The sequence below is a fragment of the Dama dama genome, chromosome 21 (genome assembly GCF_033118175.1).
Source record: "Dama dama isolate Ldn47 chromosome 21, ASM3311817v1, whole genome shotgun sequence".
Lineage (NCBI taxonomy): Eukaryota > Metazoa > Chordata > Mammalia > Artiodactyla > Cervidae > Dama > Dama dama.
In genome coordinates, this window is record NC_083701.1 from 66,884,946 (window position 1) to 66,893,879 (window position 8,934).

The 8,934-nt window shown below is 43.9% G+C and overlaps 1 non-coding gene across 1 annotated transcript; it reads left to right on the forward strand.

The window, feature by feature from the left end:
• The first annotated feature begins 8,598 nt into the window (after nt 1-8,598).
• Nucleotides 8,599-8,680, forward strand: TRNAS-AGA (transfer RNA serine (anticodon AGA)). Its single transcript has one exon. It is a non-coding gene; the product is annotated as a tRNA-Ser (tRNA).
• Nucleotides 8,681-8,934: the final 254 nt, after the last annotated feature.

Below are 8,934 nucleotides of genomic sequence, written 5' to 3' on the forward strand. Positions count from 1 at the left end.
TTACTACTTATATGTTACTACTTATATCATTACTTATTACTTATATACAAGCTGGTCATTTTCATATATACAAGTTGTGTGTATATATGAAAAGTTCAGATAAACCAAGGATTAATTTTTTTATTTCTGATGGAATTAAAAATATAAGATAGGCAAGACATCCTCAGTTACATACCCAGTTATCAAACATTCTATATTAACTGGAAAACTGAAGAGTCATACTTATCCCAGCTTCCTACAGCAAGTGGTAGTTTTACACACTAAATCACTCAATATATCATATTATTTGTGCTAAGTGTTTAGAGGGGGTGCGCGCTGGAAAAGTATACATGGGGTGAACACATTCCCCATCTGAAAAGGCTCTCCCATTCTTGTTAAGGACATTAGAGAGAACTGTGACACACGAGAAGTACCAAAACACGGTTATAAGGCTACAGACTCACAAGGAGGTGTGGACCACTTCTCACTCATAGATCAGAGGAGACTGAAATGGTGACATTTTTACTGAGTCAAGAAAGACTGATACGATTTCTCCCAAAAAAGGCAGTTGGGTCAGGAGGGGGTAATAGAAAGAACAAATGGACAGATACAGGAGGGCACCAAATTCTTCTGGAAAACAGCCCAAAGTGGAGTATGTTGGGAACCAGAGCATGTCCTGGGCAGAAAACCTCACCACTAATGTTTACCGAGCACCAACTGTGTGTTCTCTCATCTGACCCTCACAGCAGCCCAGGAAGGAAGGCACCGTGATTCCCTTTTACAAGTGAGGGTACAGGGACATAAAAAAATGAAGCTAACGTGTCTGAGGCCACAGCACTTCCAAGTGCCGCAGACAGAGCCTTCAGGTCCAAAGCCCCGTCTGCTGCCTCCTGCCAGGGATAATGCACCTGAGGGGGAACAAGGAGCCTTCCAGGCTGAGGACCTTGGACTCCACATGGAAAGCAATGTAAGACCATCGGAGAGTTACTCAGAGGGGCATCCCTGGTGGTCCAGTGCTTAAGAATCTGCCTGCCAACTCAGGGAACTGCGGCTCAATCTCTGGTCCAGGGAGCTCCCTCGTGCCGCAAGGCAGCTGGGCCTGCACTGCCCGTGTGTCCTAGAGCCCACTAGCAGTCCCTGCTCTCAGCAGCTGGAGAGAGCCCTCTTGCAGCAGTGGAGGCCCAGCACAGCTATAAATAAATACAAGAAAACAGGTTTAAAGAGAGTTAGTAAGAAACAGGATATAATCAGAGCAGCGCTCTAAGAACAGAATGCAGCGAACTGTAGGTCACTACTTACTAGGAATCAATTGAAGTAGGTTTTGACTAGCACTTTTTTCCAAATAAAAGGATAGAACAGGATGGAATGGAATCAGATAGAATGGGAAATATCAGAATACATCTCACATCGATTAAAATATAATTTCATAAAACTTTTGTCTCATTTTGGATAGATAACATACAGGTAAGGAGGGAGATTAGACGGATGAATAGAGAGATAAATAGCAGAGAGATGTGTATACTGCACTCTGTATACATGAACATATTCGTGTTGGATCTCAACCTCAGCCAGAAATAAGAAAGACAAGGGGCTCATCTCCCAGGAAGAGAAGCCAACATGGGCCCGGAGATATCAAAACCTTTGTAAACAAAGTAATGATTTCTTCCTCCCTAAAAACGATATCCATGTCAAATCCCTAGAGTCTAATTCTCTTTAGCACTCACCCAAATTACCCAGGAATATCTGAAAAGGGAACTTTACCGATATGATTAACTTAAGAATCTTGAAAGGAAGAGCTTATCCTGGGTAGTTTGGGTGAGTCCTAAAGGCAATTAGATGGATCCTCATAAAATAGACACATGGAAGGCAATGTGAAGACAGAGGCAGAGACTAGAGTGATGAGTCTACACGTCAAGGAATGCTAATAGCCACCAGAAGATGGAACCATCAGAGAGAGTGTGGTCCTGCCCACATCTTGATTTCAGACTTCTGGCCTTCAGTACTGAGAGAATAAATTTCTGTTGTTTTAAGGCACCAAGTTTGTGGTGATTTATCTTTGGAAGCCCTAGGAAACGACTACAGCCCTGGACAAGGGTTTGGGGTTTGAACAAAACTTCAGTCTCAGAATAGAAATGAGAGTTCAATCTAAAAGTAGAATAGAGGGACTTCCTTGGTGGTCCAGTGGGTAAGAATCTGCCTACCAATTCAGGGGACATGGGTTTGATCCTTGGTCGGGGAAGATCCCACATACCGCAGGGCAATTAAGCCCATACATCACAGCTACTGAAGTCCATGCTCTAAAGGTCATGCTCTGCAACAAGAGAAGCTACCACAATGAGAAGCCCGTGCACCACGACAAAGAGTAGCCCCTGCTCACCACAACTAGAGGAAGTCCATGCTCAGCAATGAGGACCTAGCACAGCCCAAAATATATACAGAAAAATTTTAAATAAATTTTTTAAAAAAGTAAAATAGAAACCCATCACACACTGGTTCATGGGGCAGCCAGGCATGCCAAGTCACTTTAGTCATAACCTGCTCTTTGTGACCCTGTGGACTGTAGCCTGACAGGCTCCTCTGTCCATGGGATTCTCCAGGAAAGAATACTGAAGTGGGTTGCCCTGCCCTCCTCCAGGGGAATCTTCACAACCCAGGAATCAAACCGGTGCCTCTTACATCTCCTGCATTGGCAGGGAGGTTCCCACCAGCACCAGCTGGGAAGCCCCATTAGACATAGGCTATCCCAGACCAATTCCAAATCTAGCCATGATGGAGAAGAGTGAGTAAGTCCTGGAGTGACTCAGGGACTAGGTGGGGTGGAGGTGGGGAGGGCGGGGACAGGGTGGGGTTCATCATGCAGGTAGGACTTTTCAGTACCAAGCAGGGCAATAGGAACTGACAGAGCAATGAGAGATGTTCTGCCAGTCATAAATGTCTGGTAGAACCTGGCTGCATGCAGTCTGAGATGATGTCCATTTCAGAGGGGAAAAAAATGAAAAACCAGAAAAAATGCTGCTCCTTCTATGGATGGAATCTGTCCCTTCATTCAAGGGCCAGGCACATGGCAGCGCAGGGGTGTGGAGGTAAGCGCAAGGTCTGCTCTGGACCTCCTCGGTAGCCCTCACAGCCTCTCTTGGAGCTGAGACCTCCATGCAGGCTCAGAAGATTCATTCTCCTTCAGCCAAGAGCTTCTGGGGATTGAACGGACCATTCCGCACCTGTGTTAGCAGGAATCAGGGAAAGAAAGACCTTACCATCTCTAGAGGCTTCTAACTCACAAGTCGGTCATCGAACCAGCCTTACTGTTAACATACTATGGGGATTTCCTACTCCCTAAAAGTCACATAAGAGGATTTCAATCTAGATGCTCTCAAAAGGCACTTCTTCCCCACCTAGGCAACATAGGACAAACAACTATGCGTCAGTTCCAGCCCCTGTCCCCCAGGAGTGTGTGTCCTCACACATAATATGAGGACTAGCCATAATAACTAAAACTATAGAGCAGTGGTATTTGTCGCTAAGTCGTGTCCGACTCTTGCAACCCTGTGGACTATAGCCTGCCAGGCTCCTCTGTCCATGGGATTATCCAGGCAAGAATACTAGGGTGGGTTGCCATTTCCTTCTCCAGGGGATCTTCCTGACCCAGGAGTCGAACCTGGGTCTCCTGCAGTGGGTACCTTCAAATGACACAGACAATCAGAGACAAAGAACTAGAGGGGATAGGACAGGTTTTATTGATACATCAATCCAGGCATGAAAGGATTCCAAAATGTGAAAACTAATATCAAATGCATATCTTTAATCTTATAACCACTAGAAACAGTCTTATCCAGAATAACCAGCATGATAATGAAATAAGATAATGTAACAGTTGCAATGAAAATATCTTTAATTATCAAAGAATTTATAAATTATTTCACCTCTCTGGCTTCGACTGCTTCATCTGTAAAATGAGTTTTATACACAATCACTAAAGTCCTTTCCAGTCCCCTTATATTCCTTGGGCAATTCATTGTAAGGGAGATACTTTTGTTGGCTTTACCCTTAGGGCCTTCTGTGAGGTCTTCAAGCAGGGGGAGCCTCGAAATTTTCAGCTTTTCGGAGAAGGCAATGGCATCCCACTCCAGTACTCTTGCCTGGAAAATCTCATGGACAGAGGAGCCCGGTAGGCTGCAGTCCATGGGGTCACTAGGAGTCGGACACAACTGAGTGGCTTCACTTTCACTTTTCACTTTCATGCATTGGAGAAGGAAATGGCAACCCACTCCAGTGTTCTTGCCTGGAGAATCCCAGGGACGGGGGAGCCTGGTGGGCTGCCGTCTTAAGGGGTCGCACAGAGTCGGACACGACTGAAGTGACTACGCAGCAGCAGCAGTTAAGAATCTTTAAGCTATAAAGATTGGTTGATATGTGGAAGTATAACTGGGGAAACAGAGCAAACTGGTCAGCCTAAAATCCTGGGTTCCTCCCTAAGAGGCACTATGGCCAACTGGGGACCAGGAAGCACACTAGGCACTAGCCCTAAGCCCTGGCCCATGGGACATTTCTAACAGCCTCCATCCATTGGGTTCGCACTCTGCCTTCAATATAATGCCTTGCTCAAACTTTTACTCCCCCACATAGCTCCCCAACTGATCCTTTTTTTCTTTTCCTTGAATCAGGTTTAACTTTCTGAAGGCTGAAAATCATAAAGCAAAAATTGATTTGAAACAAGGAGGATGGAAGAGGGAGCTGGACTCACACAACTATAGAAGTGAAAAAAAATTGTTTAATGTCAAAGCCTCAAACAAAGGCTGGACTACTGACTCCTCAGGGGGTTGATGGGTTTGAGCCACAGGAATTAGCACGTGACTCTTCGGGTTGATCTGTTTGTTGGTTGCTATGTGGATTGGTGATAAAATATCCATTTGGGTGGGATCAAAAATTGTATTACCCTCTTAGAGCACATCTGTGAATACTGGCCTTTTGAACAAATGACTGTAGTTCAGCAGGTCTCTCTGCTGTCAGAGGCTGCTTCCCAAATACCAACTTTGAGTCTAGCCCTACCATATGGACTCATGGGGGTCCATGAAAAATAGTGTTCGAGGGGCTGGAAAGCATGAGAAGTTCTGACAATAAGTGACAGGGTTTGTCCAGGCTGCTGAAGAGAAATGTACTGAGACAAAAGACTAAGGAGGTGCACACCTTTGGAACGTGTCTGTGGATCAAAACACACCCTAGCAGATTCTTGAGAGAGCGCCGGCAGCCGTGTTAACCTTGGCATTGCTATCATTAAAAGGCTATGCTCATTTCTGGCACCTAACATGGGACACTTTGACAGCAATAGGGTTGATGGAGGAGGAAATCTGTTTTGCAGTTAAAAAAAAAAACAAGTTCTCGGATTTCTCAGGCCATTTGAAATCACGCCAGAGAAATACTCGATTTCAGCATTCTTCAGCTCTCTGCGATGATGCCGCAAGTGGTGTCCGCCACGTGTGATGATGTATTTCAGAGCCAGAGTTTTCTCAACATGTTCCAAGCCTGCAGGCTCCTGATCCTTTTTCAAATTACAAAGATGATAGGATCCCAGAGAGAGCTGTGATTAGTCTAAACTCTCCACAGCTGTAAGAGACGAGTGTACAAATTCCAATAAAGATTCTGCGTGTTCTGGACTGAATTTACCTACGCGGCACTAAGGCCTAACTTGGGGACCACTTAAAAGAATCAGAGCTGCCCCAGTGCTCTTCCATCTCCAGCATTAGCAGCTGGAAGGCTGGCAACTGTTCTGTGAAGATGCCTCCCCTCACACCCACGACTCTGTCACTGCCCAGCAGTGAGTATCTATTTTTGGTGTAGGGGGAGAAAACTTAATACATCAACCCAATGGACTGCCTGCCAGGTTCCTCCGTCTATGGGATTTTCCAGGCAAGAATACTGGAGTGGGTTGCCATTCCCTTCTCCAGGGCATCTTCCCAACCCCAGGATTGAACCTGGGTTTCCTGCATTGCAGGCAGACTCTTTGCCATCTGAGCCACCAGGGAATCCCTATTAATACATGGGAATCCAAAGAGGCCTTGCAATTCATGATGTGGACAGCCAGGAGGACTATAAAACACCTTGTAACTGAAGAGCTTGGCCTGGACTGTGCGTGACAACAAAACCAGTTGCATTACCACCTCTAACTCATTTGGATTAGTGCTAGCAAGAACGCAGGTTCCGAGCAGTCTTCAGTTACTTGGCAAAGTCAGCAGGGCTTTGTTTTCTTATTTTGGACACCTTTTCCCTAAAATACTTCCTTGGAAGGCTAAGTAAATGTAATAATACACAGCACGCCACTTTTACCATGTTTAATAACTGTATAGTCTGAAGACTCTTGGCTATACTCCTTTATGAAACATCTGACACTTGGCATGCTTTCCAAGACTGGGAAAGAGTTAGGGGACAAGTATTCACACCACTGTCGACACATATTAACAAATTATAGAGATAATAAATAAGACTCTTTATTTGGGGGGGGGGGATGAAAAAATGTGTTTTTTTAAATTATTTTCTCATATGATTTGCATGGGTTTTCCAAAGCCAAGTATACACTCACCATGTACAGCCTACTCCATTGCTTAGAGTCCACTGCAGTGCACCAGCTATTGCTCCTGACATCTGGAGTTTTTCTTTTTTTTTTTTTTTTTTTTGGCCACGCTGCAGGATTTCAGTTCCTCCACCAGGGCTTGAACTTGGGCCACCACAGTGAAGTCTGGAATGTTAACCACTAGGCCACCAGGGAACTCCCTGGAGATTTTTAATAGTGTGCTTTCATTTTCCAGTTTATCACACAGCCATCCACATATGTGTATATGGCATTTCTCACTGTAGACATTGAACTTGACTTTCTCTAAAGCCAGAAAGACAACACAACTGAAGTCAGAAGTTCCAAAGAAGAGTTGATGAGCTGTAAGAGAAATTCTCAAAACACCTACCTCTGGATGATCTACACATGATATCTACACACTAAAATGGGGGTGGGAGTAGAGGAAGAAGGAAATAAGCTTCATTTTTCTAATATTCATATAAACAAAACACAAAATTAGAAACACTTCCTCTTTTATCTTTCATAGTCCTTCATGCAAATCTACATGCTAAGTCTTTCAACTACTGATGGTATACCTCAGATTTCATCTTTTCTAAAGAAAAATCAAATTATTAACTTAAGTGTATGAAACTGTATGGCAACTCCCCCAGGAACCATATTGCAAGGGTAATTTCAGTATCAAGTGACTTATTCCTGTCTTTCTGCTGGAGGTCAGTTCTGAGTAGAAATCACCCAGCAAGGCAAGTTGGGGAAAAACAAAACAAAATATCAGTATACTGAATGGGACTTACTATACGACAAGATTCTGATAGTTAAAATAACAACCAGGGAAGCCTGACAGGTAAGGGGAATGTTGCCTTGCTGGGAATATTCAAGATTTGCCTGGTGGTAAATATTAGTGACATGATGATAAGTGGCTGACAACTAGCTCTAGCGAGAAAAATATCTTGTACCATTTGCAATTTCCCTGGTGTAAATACACCCAGGAAGCCTAATTTCAAGCTACCCAAGTGACATCACTGAATGGGAAGTTATGAAGAGATTCATAACAATGGCCCACTGTATACTATTTCAGATACAACAGATGTAAATAATCTCAAACATAAATTATAATAAAATGTAGGGTAATAATCAGACCTTGGTGAATTTTGACTGCTGCTTTTGTTTTTCAATATAGTTAATTTAACTAAGTTTACATAATTTAATTTTTTTTCATAATTTAATTTTTTAATAGTGGTTGCATTTAACAACTGGCTCTCAAAAGTCATGAATATTTAAAGGTTGGCTCTACATTTGCTCCATCATATGTTGTCTGTTCAGAATATCTTTAATATCTCTAACCCCACCGTGTCTTTTCCCTTGAGTTCTTTAATGGATATTATGAACAGACAACAAAAAAACCAAGTAAATGAAGCTACTAATTCATTTCGATCAAAGTATCTCCAGAGTTTCCAAGGCTGCCAACCTCTTTGCAATTCTCCTTCAGAAATACTAAAAAGTTCAGGTTTCAGTGTGCATAGTATTTACAGGAGAGACCATACCTTGCAGGTGTATTACACATCATACTTTTCCGAGCAGTGTCTTTAAGACACTGTGGGACATTCTAGCCCTGCATAGTCAATTTATATCAGTGGGAAACACTATTTTAGTGCGTAGTGGGGAAAAAGAGCCCTGGAGCTGTTTGTGTTTAGAAGGCGGCGGGGGAGTGGAGCTGATCACGCAAGGAGGCCGGGAGGCTGATCCGGGGCCGTAAGATTCCCAGTTAGCTCCGGGAAAACGCACAACTCTGCAAGCCAGTCTACAGCAGCACCAACCTTTTTTCCCCTCTCGTTTTCTGACTAACGATTTTACTAAAATTCAGTTTTTTTCTGATTGGCGATACTCTCAAGATCCCCTCTGAGAAGATAAAATTATTAAGAGCTACAACATTCAAATGTGCGCTTAATCTGACAGAACAGCTCCGTAGTGTTTTCCTCGTGATGAAAACCTGTTCCTAGAGTAGACACTTGTGTGCAGGCTCTACATAGATCACACTGCCAAAACTGCTACCAGTAGTAGTCGTGGCCGAGTGGTTAAGGCGATGGACTAGAAATCCATTGGGGTCTCCCCGCGCAGGTTCGAATCCTGCCGACTACGACAAGTCAACTTTTTAACACAGGAGCTTATTTCTCTTTTGCAGGCTTCTCCGCTGACCATTTAAAGAATATATGAACGGCTGGAATACGATTGGGACCCCAAGGGGGCTAGACAAGGAGGAGATGAGAAAGCTAGGGAGTCGGGCGATTGTGGTTACAACCTGAGTCCAGGAGGAGCGGGAGACGGGACAAAACACGTCAGACAATCGGGAACAGAAAAGCCAGTAGCGCAGAAACGGACAACGCCGACCTCCC